Below are 20,105 nucleotides of genomic sequence, written 5' to 3'. Positions count from 1 at the left end.
AATATTAAGAGAAAAATTAGTTTTCCACGCTGAAGTCCAACCCACCAACCAGAGGTAATTCCTGAACTGGGGATGTGAAGGTGGGAGTTCCTTACCTTTCAAATACCGTCTTTGTTTACACATCAGTCTACCCTCCCCCCAAATATCACCTTTTAATAACATCATTCTTCTTCCAGTCACCCACAATTTGAACTTCAAAATCATCTTTGGCTCATCTTATTCCACCCTGTCTTGGAGCTACTTCATTCCCAAGATCAGTTTTTCTATGTCATTTCCACTGCATAGTTATTATCGTGCAGCTCACCTTACACGTCATACATCATTCTTCAATTGTTTGTCTAAACTTCATGTCTCCCGCTCCAATCCATCCAGCATACCACAGCCAACCTTTATTAAGTAATGCTTTGATAATATCAATTCTGTTCGGAAGTTTCCAGTGATTTCATTTTTCCTGACATAATTAAGATTAACCAAGTTTTAGATATTGTGACCTTGCTGATCATGGCCTCACTCTATGTTTTCTATCTTATTTCTTGCTTATTCAATCTCTACTTTTTTTTTTTTTTTGTCTTTTTTAGGGCCGCTCCCACAGCATGTGGAGGTTCTCATGCCAGGGGTCAAATCAGAGCTGTTGCCGCCAACCTACACCACAGCCACAGCAACATAGGATTCGAGTCATTTCTGCGACCTACACCACCAGCCACGGCAACATCAGATCCTTAATCCACTGAGCAAGGCCAGGGATGGAACCTGTGTCTTCATGGCTGCTAGTCAGATTCGTTTCTGCTGAGCCACAATGGGAACTCCTATACCTTTGTATTCCAGTCAAGCTGTTCTCCTCACTATCCAAGAATATGCTGGGATCATTCTCCTGAGTCTTCAGTCATTGGATTAGTGCGGGTCTCTGCATGAAATGGATGGCAAATTAAGATGGGATGATTTGAGAGACTTAATACGGGAATACTTACAAAACTATGCACAGAGAAAACCACCAACGATAGCAGAATTCACTAGGGCTAGTTTGAGTGGGAATTATTATCATTTCTAGATCAAAAGGGATCAGCAGAAGTGAATGCTGGAAAGTGCAAGGGGAGATTCATGTTGATAGGGTAACTGGAGGGATCCTGGGGGTTGGTGGAGGGTCCCAGAGGCCTGAGGCCGTCCCACAGGGAAGGAGCCCAGAGAATCAATACCCTGGCATTACTTTCCTCCTTTATCTGATCTCCCCACAGGGGCTCCATGTCGCCATGCCCATCAAAATCCTGATGGTGATGATGAAGGAACATGTTGATGTAGCCTAAAAAGGTCAGCAAGTTCTGTGAAGAAGGAATAAGAATGATTAGGCAGCAAAACCAGAAGGTATCCAACATGTTTATTTCATTTTCCTTGTACTTACCTTTACACCTTCCTGCTTCCTACCCACTTTATTTTTATGTTTGATGTTTACATGCAATGAATATACTCTTGCTGGTGTGCAGTTTTAGCAGTTTTGAAAAGTGCATACAAAGAGTTGTGCAGCTCCAATCACAATCGAGATGCAGACCCTTCCATCCCACCCACAGATCCCCTCATGTAGTCCCTCTGCAAACAACTCTCTCCCAGTCTCCTAACCTGGCCACCCATCAGACATCTTCCTTTCTTGTAGTCTTATCTCTCGAAGAGTATCCTATAAATAGAATTATACAGTATATAACCTTTTAAATATAGTTTCTTTTATTAACCAAAGTCTTTTTGAGATCCATTCCTGTTGTTCTGTGCTTCCATAGTTCATTTGTTTTGAATTGCTGAGAAGAATTTCATTGTATCAATGCACTTTTAAAATATCCATTTACCAGCTGAAGGACATGAGGGGTAGGTCTAGTCTGGGATGGTTATGAACAAGAGGGCTACAGACTTTCATATGCAGGTTTTGTGTGAATCTCCTGGGAGTGCGACTGTGGGTCTTATGGTTAATGATGTTTTAATTTACAGAGTAACTGACATTTTGCATTCCCATGGGAAATGTCCAAGTTTCTCTTGCTTTGAATATTTTCTGGAGCTTGGTATTGTTGTTCATTTGTTCTGCTTTTTTGTATAGTCATTTTAGTATACATAAAGTGGTATTTCATTGTGATTTAAAATTGCAATTCTTGATGACATTATGTTGACTGTCTCTTCATATGCTTATTTGTACTTCACAAATCTTTTTTGTGGAGTTGTCTAAATGTTGGTCTTTTTTTTTTTTTTTTTTTTTTTTACTGGATGACTTGTTTTCCTACCTTTTTTTGTTTTGTTTTGTTTTGTTTTTGTTTTTGTTTTTTTTTGTCCTCTTAAGGCCACACCTGCAGCATATGGAGGTGCCCAGGCTAGGGGTCCAATCGGAGCTGTTGAGGCCGGCCTACACCACAGCCACAGCAACGCCGGATCCAAGCCACATCTTCGACCTACACAACAGCTCATGGCAACGCCAGATCCTTAACCCACTGAGCAAGGCCAGGGATTGAACCAGCAACCTCATGGTTCCTAGTCGGATTCACTTCCGCTGTGCCATGACGGGAAATCCATGTTTTCCTACCTTTTGACATTTATATATTTGTAACATCACATATGTTACTTATAAATGTTTTTTCTATTCTGAAACTTAACTTTTCTTTTATTTTTTTATTTTTTTATTTTCCCACTGTACAGCAAGGGGATCAAGTTATCCTTACATGTATACATTACAATTACATTTTTTTTCCCCACCCTTTGTTCTGTTGCAACATGAGTATCTAGACAAAGTTCTCAATGCTATTCAGCAGGATCTCCTTGTAAATCTATTCTAAGTTGTGTCTGATAAGCCCAAGCTCCCGATCCCTCCCACTCCCTCCCCCTCCCATTAGGCAGCCACAAGTCTCTTCTCCAAGTCCATGATTTTCTTTTCTGAGGAGATGTTCATTTGTGCTGGATATTAGATTCCAGCTATAAGTGATATCATATGGTATTTGTCTTTGTCTTTCTGGCTCATTTCACTCAGGATGAGATTCTTTAGTTCCATCCATGTTGCTGCAAATGGCATTATGTCATTCTTTTTTATGGCTGAGTAGTATTCCATTGTGTATATATACCACCTCTTCCGAATCCAATCATCTGTTGATGGACATCTGGGTTGTTTCCATGTCCTGGCTGTTGTGAATAGTGCGGGTGCATGTGTCTCTTTTAAGGAGAGTTTTGTCCAGATATATGCCCAAGAGTGGGATTGCGGGGTCATAAGGAAGTTCTATGTATAGATTTCTAAGGTATCTCCAAACTGTTCTCCATAGTGGCTGTACCAGTTTACATTCCCACCAGCAGTGCAGGAGGGTTCCCTTTTCTCCACAGCCCCTCCAGCACTTTTCAATCATAGTAGTGCCTCTTCAAGAGCAGAAGAGCAAAAGTTTATAATATCGAAATATAAAAAAGGAATTAGCCATAAAATAGAAAAAAATTAAATCACAAGAAACAATGTTTTATTATACTGTTTGAAATACTAGAAAAAATGCAATGCATTAAAATTGACTCTGATAGTAGAAGTCAGAACCATTACCAACATAGAAATACGAGATGTAGGTAACAAAAACCACTGGGCCAAGATGGTTTTGAGGAGGAATTTTGACAGACTTTTAAATAGTTGATCATCTGAATGCTACTTAAATTATTTGAGAGTATAGAAAAAGAAGGAAATGTTCTAATTTCATTTTATGATTTGCCTCAAAGTAATGCAGGGAAACAAGTTTATGGAAATATAGATGGAATAAAACTGGTCTTGACTGAGAACTATTAAATTCAGGTAATAGATGCGTGAGGGTAAGTTGTATTCTGTAGTTCTGGGTTGTCTTCAGTGTTGCAAAATGGTGGTTTTTAGTAAATAAGTCCATATTTTTTGCCATGAATATAAAGCATTTATGACTATAAGTGAAAAATAACAATAACTTTTATGATAGTATAATAAATAAGTTAAAAAGCAGAATCCCACCAATAATAAGAGATTTGAACAAAATATTGGCAAGCTAAGACAAGCAATTGGAATGAAAAATTAATGATAGGTTCAAACATGTAAAAATAGGATAAAGCTGAATGTTCTATTTAAAAATATAAACAATATTCTCTGATCATGATATATTAAACTACAAGTTAAATTTTAAAGAGGTTAGGAAAACTTTACAATTAGAATTTAAAACTTCCTTATAGATAATCTCGATTCAAAGGGAAAAAATAAATCAAAATCGAAGAATTTCTTTTATTTTTTTTTATTATTTATTTATTTATTTATTTATTTTGTCTTTTTGCCATTTCTTGGGCCGCTCCCGCGGCATATGGAGGTTCCCAGGCTAGGGGTCTAATCAGAGCTGCAGCTGCCAGCCTACGCCAGAGCCACAGCAACGCGGGATCCGAGCCAAGTCTGCAACCTACACCACAGCTCACGGCAACGCTGGATCCTTAACCCACTGAGCAAGGGCAGGGACCGAACCCGCAACCTCATGGTTCCTAGTCGGATTCGTTAACCACTGCGCCACGATGGGAACTCCGAATTTCTTTTAGAAATCATTAAAACTATGCAAAAGAAAATCTATGTAATATAATTAAAACAATATTTAGAGGAAATGCAATTAAAAAAAGAAAGAAAAGGGAGTTCACATCGTGGCTCAGTGGTTAACAAACCTGACTAGTGTCCATGAGGATGTGGGTTTGATCCCTGGCCTCGCTCAATGGGTTAAGGATCCAGAGTTGCCGTGAGCTGTGGTGTAGGTCGCAGATGCTGCTCAGATCCTGCGTTGCTGTGGCTCTGGCGTAGGCCGGCAGTTACAGCTCCGATTAGACCCCTAGCTTGGGAACCTCCCTGTGCCATGGGTGCGACCCTAAAAAAAAAAAGACAAAAAAGATAGAGGAAAATGATTCTTAATAAAGATAACAAAAGGGGGGAGGAGATCCACTTCTTAAAGCAAGAAAAGGAACAAAATAAATATTGGAAAAACGAATGAAAGAATAAAGATGAAAGTAGACAACACATTAGAAAACAAGAAAACATAACTAACACATAAATACACAAAGTAGTATTTTCAAGTAATCAACCTAATAGGCAAACCAGCAGCTGAGATAATCAAGAAAAATGGAAGGAAACACAAAGTACACAAAACAAAAAATGAAAAGGAAAATAATTTTTGAAATTACAGAAATAAATAAATTCCTGAAAGAAACCTGTACACAATTCTTTGTAAATAAGTTTGGAAACTTAGATTTAAAAAGGTAAATTACCAGGAAAACAAAATTTACCAAAGACAACCCCAGGAAGAAGAGGAAGTTTGAATTTAAGTGTTGTTAGAAGAAATAGAAAACTGTATCAAAGAGCTATATCCTCCAAAAGGACCTTAGTTGTATATTTTCACAGGACGTCTATCAAACCTTCAAAGAAGCACTAATGCTACTGCTCTTTAAACTGTTTCAGAGCTTATAAAATAAGGGAAACTTCCAAATCAATTTCATGAAGGGAATGACAGAGATCCCAAACCTGACCCTGATTGCAACACTAATTACAGCTACACAAACCACTAGATTACAGATGAATCTCAAAAACTGATGAAAAGTTATAAATAAATCATTAACAAATAGAATCCAACAGGGCCATACAAAAGATGCCTCAGAGTAAGTGGAAGGTGTTCCAAGAAAATGAAAACAAATCAACATTAGCATCTTCATTAGCAAAGAAACATCTTTTCCATCCTCACTAAAATCATGAACAAGGCAAGAGTGACTGTAATACCTACTGCTTATTGTTATACTGGGGAAATGAGCTAATCCTTCGGACATGATCAATAATTTGAGGCATAACAGTTAAAAGGAAGGAAGAAAATTTTATTCATAGACTTCATAGCAGTATACCTCAAAAACCAAAGGCAATCAGTAAAAAAAATTAATGCAGACAATAAGAGAATCAGTAGTTAAGCAGGCTAGGAATTCCCGTGGTGGCTCAGTGGTTAACGAATCCAACTAGGAACCATGAGGTTGTGGGTTCGATCCCTGGCCTTGCTCAGGGGGTTAAGGATCCGGCATTGCTGTGAGCTGTGGTGTAGGTCGCAGATGTGGCTCGGATCCTGCGTTGCTGTGGCTCTGGTGCAGGCTGGCAGCTATAGCTCTGATTAGATTCCTAGCCTGGGAACCTCCATATGCCGCAGGTGTGGCCTTAAAAGACAAAAAGACCAAAAAAAACAAAAACAAAAACAAAAAAAAAAAAAACAGGTTATAAAGTTAAAACACAAAACCAACAGACTTTTTTTTTTTTTTTTATGAAGTGGTACAGTGGATTAAGGATCTAGCAATGACACTGCAGCAGCTCTGGCCACTGCTGTGGTGTGGGTTCATTCCCTGGCCCAGGAACTTCCACATGCTGTGGGAAGCACCAAAAAAATTAACAGACTGTTTTAGACCAAAAATAACAATAGATACAAATGTTGGCAGAGAAAGCCACCACTTATAGCAACAACACCAACAGCAACAAATATCCAGAAATATTATTGACATATGCAAAATCTAACTGAGGAGAAAACTAAAAGCAGAGAAAATGTTAGGCTTGATCAGGTGGACTGATCTTCTAAGGTTTTAAATGGAGCAACTCAATTAAAAGATGTCAGTACTTTCCAAGTGGTAGATACATGCAATGTGATAATGGAATTCAACAAGTTTAACTTTATTTTCTTGGTCTGAAGCTGTACAAGCTAATTCTAAACTTTTTAAATAAATACATAAATAGATAAACCACGACTGTCCAGAAAATCCTGAAAATCAGAGTAATTGAGTTACAAGAGGCTAACAATTTAAATTTTTTAAAAAACATAATAAAAAGTTTCTATAATTAAAAGGGCTCATAAATAGATTGTTATGTTAATAGAACCAAATGGAGTCTGAAATCCCAAAAGATATGTAGAAAACTTTTAAATGATAAAGATGCAATCTCAAGAACAGAAGAAGACCGTGTTTTTAATCATCGTTTTGGAATGCCTAATTAGTCATTTAGAACAAGGAGATTTAGAAATTATACCTCATACAACCCTCTTCAAAAAACTAAAAATGATGGGAGGTCTAAACGTACAAATTAAATCATACAAGTTCTAAGGGAAAATGAGCACCTTATTTTAGACCATGGGAGGGAAGACTGCTTTTCCAACTAAGATTCAAAATCCAAGGAAGAGAAAAATGATTACGTAAGCAACACACAATTTCATTTCTAAGCATCATGCCAAAACAGTACACTGCGAGTGTTGTAAAAAGACCAACAGAAGAAAATACTTGCAGCTAGTATCACAGATAGAGATGTCAATTCTGCAATGTGTTAACAGGTCTAAAACAACTGTGAAAAGAAGCGACTTCCAGAATGGTAGTGTAAGCAGCTCCACAGACCGGCTCACCAGCAACACAACCGTAATGCTGAATATTAGGACAGGTAAAGTTTCTGGAAATTGTGCTAAGGTTATACAAAAAAGGAAGAAACATATTTTTCAAAAAAAAATTGATTAAATCTTGGTTGGAACGGAGTGTCACTTGACCACGACCTGTTCCCTCCCTTCCCACACACAACTCTGCAGGAAGGAAGCTCTTCTCCCTAGGTGGGTGTGGTGAGAAACCAGGGCTCCCTCTGCTCACAGCCCTTAACCAAGGGCTATGAGGTATTTCTGGGAGGAACAGTGGCTCAGAGATTTTGCTCAGAGGTGGAAGCAGGTCAGAGCCCCAAGGCTTTATCCCCAAAGCTGACTTTCTTTTGAACTGAATATGGGTTTGTTCAGGCTGGAGGTTGCTTTCAATATTGATGGAGATTTTTGTGGAAAGCTATTATGAGGAGGATGGTAGCTCCATGAAAACAGCTGGTGGGCTACCTTACCAAAGAGAAAAAGTCCTCCCAGGGTCAGAACAAAATTCACATATTAACTTCAAAAGATATCCCGCTGTTCTCTTATGGCTCAGCGTTTCAAGGATCCAGCGTTGTCACCGCAGCCACCTGGGTCATTGCGATGGCGTGGGTTTGATCCTGGTCTGGGCATTTCCATGTGCTGTGGCAGTGTCAAAAAAAAAAAAAAAAAAAAAAAATCTCTGTAGCGGGTATTAGATGTGGAGAAATTTATGCCCCAGGCCATTATTGAAAACAATAGAGTGATTAGTCAGCTATTAGCGCAGCCTAAAAGCTGCAGAGGATAAAATCAGAGGTAGACAGCTTAGCAGATTGATTAGAGATAGAGACATTCAGAGTGAACCGATAATACAGCTGTCATCCTGAGGACAGTGTGCGTGCCCTGGGCTGCAGCCTCCCAGGAGTGTTGAGTGACAGTTATGAAGAAGACGCCAAGAAGATCTCCAGACGCTGGCCCTGGCCTCCTAGCACTGTTGGAGCAAAGCCAACAGGCACCTACACGCAGACTTTTTGGTATGTAAGAAAAACAAATCCTGACTTGAGTATGCTTTTATAAATCAGGCTTCATGCAACTCGCTGCTTTCCAAACTTGGAGATCAAGAGTACCGTGTGCAGGGTTCTGTTTCTCCAAACTTCCTAAGACCCACCTGGTAGGTGCAGTGTTGGTGGAGGGGAGGGTGGGCCTGGAGTTTGTTTAAAAGTTTACCTACCTGGACTCTAGGGCATTCTCACTCCTTGGCCCTGGACAAGGTCTAGAAACCTGAATTAAAAAAAAAAATTATGAGAGTTGATTTACAATGTTGTATCAATTTCTGCTGTACGGCAAAGTGATTCACACACACACATTCCCTTTCTTTTTTCTTTTTTTTCTTTTTTTTTTTTTTTTTTTGTTGTTGTTGTTGTTGCTATTTCTTGGGCTGCTCCCGCGGCATACGGAGGTTCCCAGGCTAGGGGTTGAATCGGAGCTGTAGCCACTGGCCTACGCCAGAGCCACAGCAATGCGGGATCCGAGCCGTGTCTGCAACCTACACCACAGCTCACGGCAACGCCGGATCGTTAACCCACTGAGCAGGGGCAGGAACCGAACCCGCAACCTCATGGTTCCTAGTCGGATTCGTTAACCACTGCGCCATGACGGGAACTCCAGAACCCTGGATTTTTAATAAGCATCTCAGAGATTTTTAAGAAAATGGCATATAGGTGTCAGTGTTTAGTTTCAAACATTATAGTTTATATTAGTGTAATTCTTTCTTCTAAACTCTTTAGTTTTCATCAGGTCCATCTGTATTGAGAAAACTGTTACTTTTCTTGGGATGTAGCTATGCCCAGTATTTCAGAAATCACATATATGTGAAAAGATAATGTAAGATAATTTAATTAATGGGTTCATTTTTCTTTTTTTTTAGACAATGGAGGTGCATAAAGCGCCCCCTGCCAAAGTGAGAAAGTTATCTTAAAATGGAAAAACGAGGCAAGCAGCTTTGTATAATCAGTGGGGCACTGCTGAAGAGCCCCTGGCACAGTGTGTTAGTTAACCTAGGGTGTGAGGTGCATGCTTGGAAATAGGACATGCATTCCTAGGCGAAGATTCATGAATGGGTACCTAGTCCTGTGGGCACTGGGAATACAGTCTTCCTTCTTCATTGTCAGGGGACTGCTAGAGCATAGAGGCCACTTGGTCCTAATGCTTATGAAACAATATCTATTAATTACAAAGCCCCTTATGACAGAGAGGTACAGTGCAGCCCTGTGCGGGAAGGAAAGAAAGGACAGCCGAAGGACCGAAGGACCTGTACAGGCCCAAGATGGCATCAGTTAGGCTAACAGCCATACAATTTTAACCATATCTCAAAGGAAACAGACTATAGAAACAAGAGAATTCCTTGTGCTCCATTTCTCAAATGAGCACACTAAGTGGAAAGCTACTCAGCTCAGTAGCATAATAAAGCAACAGTGCCCTAATTGTGGATAACTCGTGGACACACAATAAGGTGTCAGTTCACTCCTTGCCCTTACCTGTGAATCCACTCCTTCCAGTCTGCACTGCCTCTTTTGTCTATTTGAAATTAATAAGAATTAATAAATATTCTTTTACTGTCTTCAACACTAGTTGTTGAATTCTCCAGAACCTTCATGGGCCTGCTGAGGGCGACAAGACATCCCTTACTCTCACAAGCTTGAAGCCCAAGACGCCCATTCATGGAACTGTTGATGTCACTTGCTGCTGGAACACAGCAAGAAACTGCACACAGAGGAGTTCCCTGGTGGCCTAGCAGTTAAGGACTCGATGTTGCCACTATTGTGGCTGGAGTTCGATCACTGGCCCAGGATCTTCTGCGTGTTGCAGGCACAGACAAAAAAAAAAAAAAAAAAGCCAAACAAACAAAACAAAACAAAACAAACAAAACACCACATAGGAAAAAAATTTTTTGGATAAAACATCCATCTAGTTTGAATTCTTCAAGCTCAAGAAAATACAGTTCCGAACTCAAGAACTATTGACTTCTGATTTTTTACATTTTTGGCCACTACATTATGAAATAGGTCACTTTAAATCTATTTTCCTCTATTTAGAATAACAAGGGTAATATCACACATTTCAAAGGCCTGGGTGTGGAATAGCCAGGATTTCAGTAAAAGTACGTTGGAACTGGAAACCACCAAGTGCTAAGTGTTATTTTAACTGCTGCACCTTGGAAAGCATCCATCAGCGGGCCCAGGTGTTGCTCTGGGGGTCTGGATGTTCTGTGAAGGCTAGCCCATCCCATTTTGCTTCTCCACAACTCATTGATCTAAGCTCTTTGACACTGCTTGAACTTCATGTTTCTTAGAGTGCTTAGAGCTCGTAGCTGACTGCTCACTGGGGCTGCCTTGCAGTGCCCCAAAGCAATATTAATGACAGCTTGAACTGGATGTGTAAGGGAATCTGAGAGGTGAAAAATTATAGGCCTATAAGGTACATTCCCTCCAATGCTTCTAATTTGGCTCTGGGGTAGACTTTCTCTAGAAATATGTTATCTGAGCAACTTAGAAATTCCAGTAGCAATAACTCATCTGGCTGTGACTGTGGGTTTTCAGCATCTCCAAGTTTTAAGGTGAAGATTCTGCAGAGCAGTAGAAATCTGAAATCTGGCACATACCCCAGACTCCTGGTGCTATTGGACTCTAAATGATGAATATTCCTTATCCGATATTCAATCCAGCTACACCTCCAGCAAGAGTGAGCATGTTTGTCATCAAGCAGAAAACATGAAAATTTTAGAAACATTTTGTGTGTTTTCGTTTAGCTTCCTCTAAAAGTAGAGCTTGAAAGAGGGTTTAAGGGCAGGTCGTTTATCCAAGAGATGAACTCAAGAAGCAGAGGTGAGGAAGGGAGGGAGACAGAATCACAGAAGGAGGAAGACACTATAGTTTCCATTGCCAAAGGTGATTCATTGAGAACCTCTGAGAAATGAACAGGACGCTTTCCAGAAATGTCTTCATGAAAGTCAAGAGGCTGTAGCCTTATCACTGACATTCATCTCCCATTGGTTGAAGGTCACTGCCAAGGGTGCTCGCTTCATGCTGTACCTACAACTGGCCAATGGAAAGCCACCTCTGAAAGACCTGGAGCATGGAGCATTGACTCAGGCCCTGTGTGTAGAAGGTGCAGCAAGGTGAGTCCGAGCTCAGGGCCCACTGTCCTCTGCAGAGGAAGCCGAAGCTGCCCTGAGCCCAGTGGCATCCGCTACAGTCCAGCCTGTTGAACTCTTCAGACTGTCCCTTTGTGTCCCTCGCTACGTCCACTCTGTCACATTTTCAAGGTGGGGACTGGCTACAATTTTTCTGTCAAAAAGTTTTAGACAGGCAGGTTTAGTAGAACAAGCTGTGGCCCTCCTGTTGCAACTGGTACCCGAAAACGAGTAAACTTTTCATCCCCCCACCCATGTCTCATAGATGTCCCTCACGTCATCCAGCACTGCAGCAGAACTAGGCTGCTCATGGATGGAGAGCTCAGACCTTCATTCTGGAGGGACTGCATTCTTCATTGTCTTGCCCTTTTTGTGGGGATGGTTGTTACAATTGTCTGCCTAGTAATCATCCGGCATAGAAGGACCACAGCACCCAAGTTGCAGCCGTATTCCCTTTTCAGCTCCTGATGGTCATCAGAGCTGATTACACTAAAAAGTACAATTCTTCCATGCTGAAACAAAGAATCTAAAATATCCAATAAATTTCTGGGTAAACTGTCCCTTCCCATCCCTTGGTGAAATGTTTCCTGTTGTTTTCTTTCCCTGGACTGCTGATGCTATGGGGTCAGAAACCTATGTAACACACATGCTGCAGGTGTGCCGCTGGAAGCACTGGGGAGTGATGCAACTCCCCTGGCAGCTTGGCTGGATGCAGACGTCCATCAGGCCCCAACCCAGGCCTCAAGATGCCATTATTTCCAACCAGGGCCCTTACTTTAGCAGAGGACACCTCTCCAGACTAAACATCATCTCCCTCGAGCTCTCATCCTTATAATTTAATTCTGGGATGTATGTTTAGCATATTTTGCCATATGTCTGGAGGAGGCATTTAAGCATTTCCATGAGTCTTTCTGGCTGTTACTGTCTGCTCTGCATTGAGGAACCTGCGTCTGACACTCCTTTTTGTTCAAGCCTTCCTAGGCAGTCAGTGAATGCCAGCCAACTCCATAACCTTCGCAGTAACCATCGCCCTGTGCTGCTCCTTTGCTTGAGTGACTGCATGGCCCATGCTGGCCCTTCTTCCCTGCCCCTCACCCCAGCCACCTCACATATGGTGTCATAATTAGGATGCTAAGCATGCCTGGGATTATTGCACTCCCATCAGCAATATGGGAGTTCCTGCTGTGGAGCAATAGGATTGGTAACCTCTTGGGAGCAGGTTCGGTCCCAGGCCCTGCACAGTGGGTTAAGGATCCAGTGTTGCTGCGGCTTAGGTCACCACTGGAGATCTGATCTGATCCCTAGCTTGGGAACTCCATAGCCCATGAGGCAGCAAAAAAAGAAAAAAAAAAAAAAAGGGCTGATGATTCATGATAGACCCAGCTCCGGAACCTCATGCTGGGTACTTTTCTAGGATCACTTCTTACACCAACTGTGTTGGCTTAAGTTCCAATCCAAGGACAGCCTGTGACAAGGATTAGCGCACCCCTATTTTTTTGAGAGGTGATTGTAGGGGAATGAGGAAGCAGGGATATTGAGGAAAGATGAAAAGCCAGTATAAGGGTACGTTATCTAAGCTGCTACTCTGACCAACAGTAGCTCAATTTTGCCATTACTGTTCAGAGCCCAGAGAATGCTCCTAGAATCATCTAATCCCTTTCCCCAACGGAGCTGCAAAATTTCTGTACTTTTAGGCTGCACATAAGCACAGGCTGAAATGAGATACCGCTAACTTAGTCTAGCAAAGATGCAGGTGTTCCATTAGTCAGGTGGGGTGCTGGCAGCACAAAAGCAGGCTGAGCTTCGGTGGAACTGTCCACCACAATTAAAAGTTAAGTCAATTAAAAATAAAATCAGAAGTGCACCAGGTTACTGGGAAGGGAGCATGTGACACGTCTGCTACAATGTGGCGTTAAGAGGGAGTAATCTCCTTGCCTGGCCTGAAGCACACCCTCCCCAAGCCCAACTCGACCTGCTAGTAGCTCTGCCAGATCCCACCCCAGCAATGAGGCATGTGAGCTAGTGCCTGTCGAGCAGCCAGAGGCCCACTGCACCTTCTCCTGCACTTTCACCTCCTGCCCTGCAGATGACGCTGGTCGCATGTAAAAAAAGAAGGCCTGGAAGCTGGTTTTTTTGTTTTTGTATTTTTTTTTTCAACCTGTGACCTCACACTGTATAAAGGGGTCCCTTGTCTTGTTCATAGTGTATGTCACAGGGCATCAAAGTCTAGCCTTTGAATTCCTGAACTTGAATTCCTTCCCCAGAGACAGGACGACGGGGGGAAGGGGGGTTGTGGTTAGCACAGGGCTTGAGGGTGACAGCCTTGGTTTATTTCCTGGCTCAAAACCAATGGTGCATTCTTTGTCAAGTTAAACCAGCTACACATGTTTTGGCTTCCCATCCTGGAAAAGAAGAAATCCTCTCATTCATGGGCTCATCTAAAGGATGACATTTTGGTGTTATGTGTTTATATACGTATAGTATGCACTGTTTTGTACACTGCCTGGTGCCGTGTAAATGTTCTGGAAGTATCCCTGGGCACGGCAGCTGTTAGGCGACTGGGACTTTGCCCAGTCTTCTCCATCCTTCCTGAGCACCCCTCTCTCACACCTCCTCACAGCCGTCCCACTGAAGTGTCCTTGGTAAGCTCAGACAGTCACCGCATGGTGCTCAGAGACCAAATGCAGTCCTATGTGAGACATCACCAGATGCCTCGTGAAAATACAAATGTCTCTGCATTTCACTCCAGAAACCCTATTGAGAAAGGAAATTATTTTTATCTTACATGACTTGCAGTTAGGACATCCATGCTGCACTTTTCAAACGCTAAGGAAACATCTTGCTAAATCACTCTCCTGTCTTCCATAGGTGGAACCTAGTTTGTGGAATCAAAGGCAGACAGCTTTGGATAGATGGCTGTAGATCCAGGCTTAGGCTAGATCAGGCCCTCCAGGAAGTGGCTCCCGGGGAAGGGTTGGAGGTACAGGCGATTTGTTGAGAAAGTGCCCTGAAGCTAAGCAGGGAGGAAACAGGAGGAAGTAAGGGAGCCTTTAGACTGTGCTGCAGGGGTGGCTCCTGGGAGAGAAGCCTGGAAAGGAACGGTGGGGGAGGAGAGCCTCAGACCACCATGTGGTTTTGGGACAGCTTCCACAAGCTGATAGGAAGTCCCCAGGCAAGGGGGAGCCCCACATCTGGCACGTGTGTCCTGCTCTGGCAGCCCTGCCCTGCTCAGTCATTGACTGAGCAGCAGGGGAAGCAGGGCCACAGGCTGGGTACCCCAGGGCCCTGGAGCACCAGCAGGGCTGCGTCCTCTGCGGGAAGTCCTCCTGCTGGGAGGTATTAGGGAGCAACCCTACGGTTCCCTCTTTTCGAGTGGCACTTTCCTATTTTGAATCTTGGAGGATATGTGATTTCTGGCCCAAATGCTCTTGATAGCTTAGAGTAAAATTTGTCCAGGCCAGCAGATTGGACTCATTCAGAGCTAAGTGTGTAAGCCAACACATCTCGATCCCACGCAAAATCCCAATGATCTGAACATGACTTAATCCGCAAGGCCCCTTTGAGTCTGGTGGGAAGAGATGGTTGATCTGCTCTTCACCACTCATCATCTCACCCATGAGTGACATGTGGCTCAGCCCGGCCAGTCGTGCCCTGCCCCAGAGGTGCAGGATTTTAAAGAAACAGGTAGCTAAGTGTGGGGTGTGCTGAGGGCTGATCTTTTCTAAGCACTTGATTGCAGATTTTTTTGCTGCATCATTGAGCTTTGGCATGTAACCAACTCCAGGCATTTCAAGCAATGCCTTTGACTGATCTGGAGCTTTCTGTCTCATTCAGCGAATCGCTCCTTCATTTTTTCACCCCCTGCACGTTTCTTGTTAAGAGATGTTCATGCTAGCTGCAGTTGGCAGGTTGAGTGGAAAGCCTCAGACTGCTCTTTTAACAGAGAGCTTTGTCTCTGTCCTGTGGTTTATCAAACAGCTTCCCTGGCACTGTAATCAGTTTGCCAAGCTCATCTTTTGTCTCTATTGATGAGCATTTGGCTGTAATTTTTTTTTTCCAGGATGGAATCTTTCTCTATCTACAGATCAATTTGGACTTGACGTTTAAAGCTAAGACTTCCTTCTATTTCTGAGCAGTTTTGTTGATATCACTTTCTACACTCTGTCAGTTCCAATGCTATTTAGTATCTTTTCTAATTTAACGTTAAGAGCATTACAGAAAATATAAACAAGCTGGCAGTTTTGAGTCTCTGACACTCCCTGATTTGTCAGTTGCAATTTATCTGGTTTTTCCTTTGGATAACCAAGGAACCAGACAGGTTTTATCTTTTCCACATCCTATCCCATGGCTCCAAATTGAATGCTATGAGTTTCTTCCTCCAGGTGGAATGAGAGAGGCAACTAATTTTCGGTTTTTGATATGAGGATGCACAAGTGACTCTTTGATTTTATATCCCCCAAGTTAGCTGAATGACAGCATTGATCTGATAGGGAGAGCATGTACACAGGGTCTGAGAGTTGCCGTGGACAACTCTTCACTGCTTCCCAGGAGACGAGGTCCAGGTGTCAGAATATCATCCCAGCCTGTAAACAGCCGATGTCTCTGGAAAAAACCTGTTCAGCTCTAAAATGAATCCTTCCTCCTTCAACTGTTATCTGCCTTCCTATTACAATCATTATTTAAAGGTATAATTGCTTCACAAACAGAAGTTCATTATTCCTCACATCAGTTTATGAGGTAGAAAAGGAAATGGGACCTTTAAGGCTTAATCTCTGTAAGGGCTGAGACGGCGGTTTAAAGCCATCACCAGGACCCTTCTACGTCCACCAAAGCCGTTTGATCATTCCACTTAATATTTGTTTTCACCTTTCTTTTTTTATATACTTTCTTATTTTAAATTGGGTACCAATTGTTTGGCCTACGGAGTCAGAGACGTGTACCACTGACAAAAATACTTGGGTAATAAGCCACACATTAGAAAGCATCTTTCATCGCATGTATGTTTTTCTTCTGTTGGTCACTTTATTCTATTTATGTATGGCAAAAAAAATCTAACTTTTTCCTTTTCCTTTGGATACATTTATTTTTTTGTTCTATTGTATGTGCCACCTGTTTTCCCTGGGGACAACGTCTGCTATTTTATATCTTTGTTTCTTGCCTTCCATCAGCGTGGCCACTTAGCATACTGCCACATTTCAGGACAGGAGGAAATGCAAAGGCATTCTTTGTCCCCTCTTTGACCTTGAGGTCTGATATTTAAGGGGGCTTCTTGTGCTGTGTCCCCACATGACAATAAGAATGCTATGAGTGCCTTGGAACCACTTGCAGTTCAATTCCATTAAGTGAAAATTTATGGAAAGTAGTTCCACGGAGTTATAGGGACGCACTTTTATGATTATTATTATTGATTGCAATAGGTTTCAGTCCCACTCTAATCTCGGTATCCGGGGTCCATGCAAGGATGAAGAAAGTACCTGTGACCTTGGACTCGGCTGTTTGTTTTCCCACCATTTGTTCTTGAAGTATGAGCCACAGGAAGTCCGTTTTAACTATATTATATACACTGAAGTGTATTCAGTTTTTCATGTGGTTTTCTTTCCTAAGAGTTATAAGTTTTAGGATTAATTTCCTTTAGATTATATTCTCTATGCACTAAAGTTTAAACTGGAAACAGATTTAAAAAGCAAATTTTGACATCATAGTTACTGGCTCAAAAACTTCAGGGAAAGAGTTTTCAGGCTGGAGGCTTTCATTAAAATATTTTGGAAGAAGATACTAAATAATAAGTGTTTATTTATGGGCATGTAGTCTTTAGTCTTGCTTCCAGTTTGATATAGAATACCGTTTTTAGATCAAAACCAAACAGTGCACTAACATTTGGGGGACCACAAATTTTCTTTGATGTAATCCCTTGCAATAGACCCTGAATTGTAGCAATCAAGAAGTAATCACTGATGTCCTACAATATCCCCAGTGAGGAAAATTAGTGTCAGAGGGCTCTCTTAACTGACACATTAGACTAATGAGAACATGCCAGGGGCCACTCAGGGCTGATCTGCAGTGGTTTCAGGGAATGCAAAGGAGTCCGTGGTAGCAGCAGCACAGTAGAAAATCTGTGTTGGGGAAGTGACAGGACTCTAAACAGAGCCTTCCAGGTCTGCATCTGCTTTGGGGGCAGGTGACAGAGCTGATGAATCCATGGAGTAGGTTCCTACATTGGGTGACCTGTCGGAGTGGAAAGATGGAAAAAGGTATCATAGGTGAGGCTCAGGAAGAAGCCAAATGGAGAACCCCCCTCTTCTGTCTCCACTCTCAGTGCTGGTGAAGGTCTGGCACCTGAGACCTGACTGGCATTCCAGGATGAAGTCAGCCCAGTCCGTAGGATTCCATACGTTACTCTTTTGCAGATGGTAACAGAGGGAAAAGGGGGCTGTGAAATCGACAAGGTGAAGGGAGAGCCTGACACCCCCAATCCCTATCTCTTCCAGATAACGTTCCTGTGCCGACTCTCAGCACAAGCTACTGGTAAGTCCTTCCCTCTGGCGAGAACCCTGCATGGCTCTGCCGCTTGCTGTCCTCACTCATTGCACATCACCTTACGTGAAGATGGAGAAGAAGTGGGAGGCCACTAGGAGGTTTTCTACTGGAAAAGGAAATGAGCCGTGGGGTGGGTGGTGCAGAGAAGGATCTGTGACCCTGAAACTAAGGACAGGCCCCTTTGTGCCCTGCTTTCTGACTTGCATGCAACTGTCCATGAGGATGAGTATTGTTTACATATTTAAAAATGTTTTTATATATTATATTGTGATGTTTTGGCATCTTAAAAACCTTCCTGGGAGTTCCTGTCATAGTCATCGCTCGGAGGAAGGGAATCTGACTAGTATTCATGAGGACGAAGGTTTGATCCCTGGCCTTGCTCAGTGGGTTAAGGGTCTGGTCTTGCCATGAGCTGTGGTGTAGGTGGCAGACACAGCTTGGATCCCGCATTGCTGTGGCTGTTGTGTAGGTTGGCAGGTATAGCTCCGATTTGACCCCTGGCCTGGGAACCTCCATATGCCATGGGTGCCGCCCTAAAAAGACAAAACAAACAAACTTTTTGGCTGGGGAGTGGCTGCCCCTCCTGGAGCTAAAGGCCGGCCCAAGGCCTGCCTTTATATGTAAACTAACCAATCCAAAGAGATATTTTTCAATAGTAAATATTAGAGTTCTGCAAGATCCCCTGTTGATTGAATCTACAGATGTGGCGTTGAGGATATTGAAGGAACATCAGTTTTCAAACATCAGTTTAAAGTGCATGACTATAAGTTATATTTGGATTTTCAGTTCTGCAGAGGGTTGGGGCCCCTGACCTCCCTGTTGTTCAAGGGTCAACCATATTCTCATTGGACATGAAGCTTAAGACATTTTATTTCTTCAGATTTTACTCTACTCCTATAGAAAACATTCAACTTAATGAAGAAAAAAATTATTATCATCATCTCTACATAATTTTATTCACTTTATATTATAAATTCTGATCAATGTCTGTATGATTAAAAAGAGGGAAAGAGGGAGAAGGAACCAGGACTTGCCAACTCTATTGCAATGAAAAGTATAAGCAAATACACTCTCCATCACTGAGTGCCTGGTACTGTCAAAGGCAGCTCTTGTTGATCTTGTAATTGTTTAGAACACATAATACATGCAGAAGGTGACTTATTATGATGTGCTTAATGAAAACTGAGTTCCTTGCATTATGATCCCCTCACCTCCACAAATAAGGTGGCCAGTCGTCCTTTAACTCCATCTCTTAGGGAAGTGCTTTGTGGACAGCGTGGACTATGCGAGGTGGCTCTTTGCTTAGTCATGTTGCAAAGAACACAGGATGCGTGTGCCATCTGGATCTAGAGACAGAGCACAGTCTGGCTAAACCATCCTTCATTCAATTCCTTCCCTTTTCATCTGTCTGTAACACAATAAAGGAAATTAAAATCAGTGATTGATTGTGTTTCAGTGCATTATCATCAAGACCGCATACATAAACAGTGCACCAAATGAGAAGCTATTTAATCACATGCTTCTTTTCTGTGTCTCTAACTCAGTATGTCACAGGCCAAATAATTGACATTTATTTTATTCAAAAGAGGAAAGGAAATTCATTTATTCCCTTTGAGTGTTTCTCCTCTGTTAACAGAACATTCTATTTTCCTTGAAGAATTTATATTTAGGAAAATACACAAAAATCTTTATTAAATGGAAATCGTTATCATGTAACCCCTTTGATAGCACTGCTAGCTCAGTGTTTCCCCTTCACTATTTGTTATTAGTTTATTTGAGTTCCTAGAAATCTTAAGTGTGAATTCTGACATTTCAAATAGGCCAGGAAATTAATTTTCTTCATCAGAAAGGGCATAAGATGGCTGTTCCTTTTACTGAACCAGATTATCTTAGTGCATTAGATTTTATTCGGAAATTAGTTTGATACACTTAAAATAGAAAAAAAAGCATCTCAAACCTATTGTTTCCAATTTCCTTCTAAGGATAACCTTATGTCCTAG

This window comes from Sus scrofa, chromosome 4, assembly GCF_000003025.6.
Source record: "Sus scrofa isolate TJ Tabasco breed Duroc chromosome 4, Sscrofa11.1, whole genome shotgun sequence".
NCBI lineage: Eukaryota > Metazoa > Chordata > Mammalia > Artiodactyla > Suidae > Sus > Sus scrofa.
Note: the sequence above shows the minus strand (reverse complement) of the source record.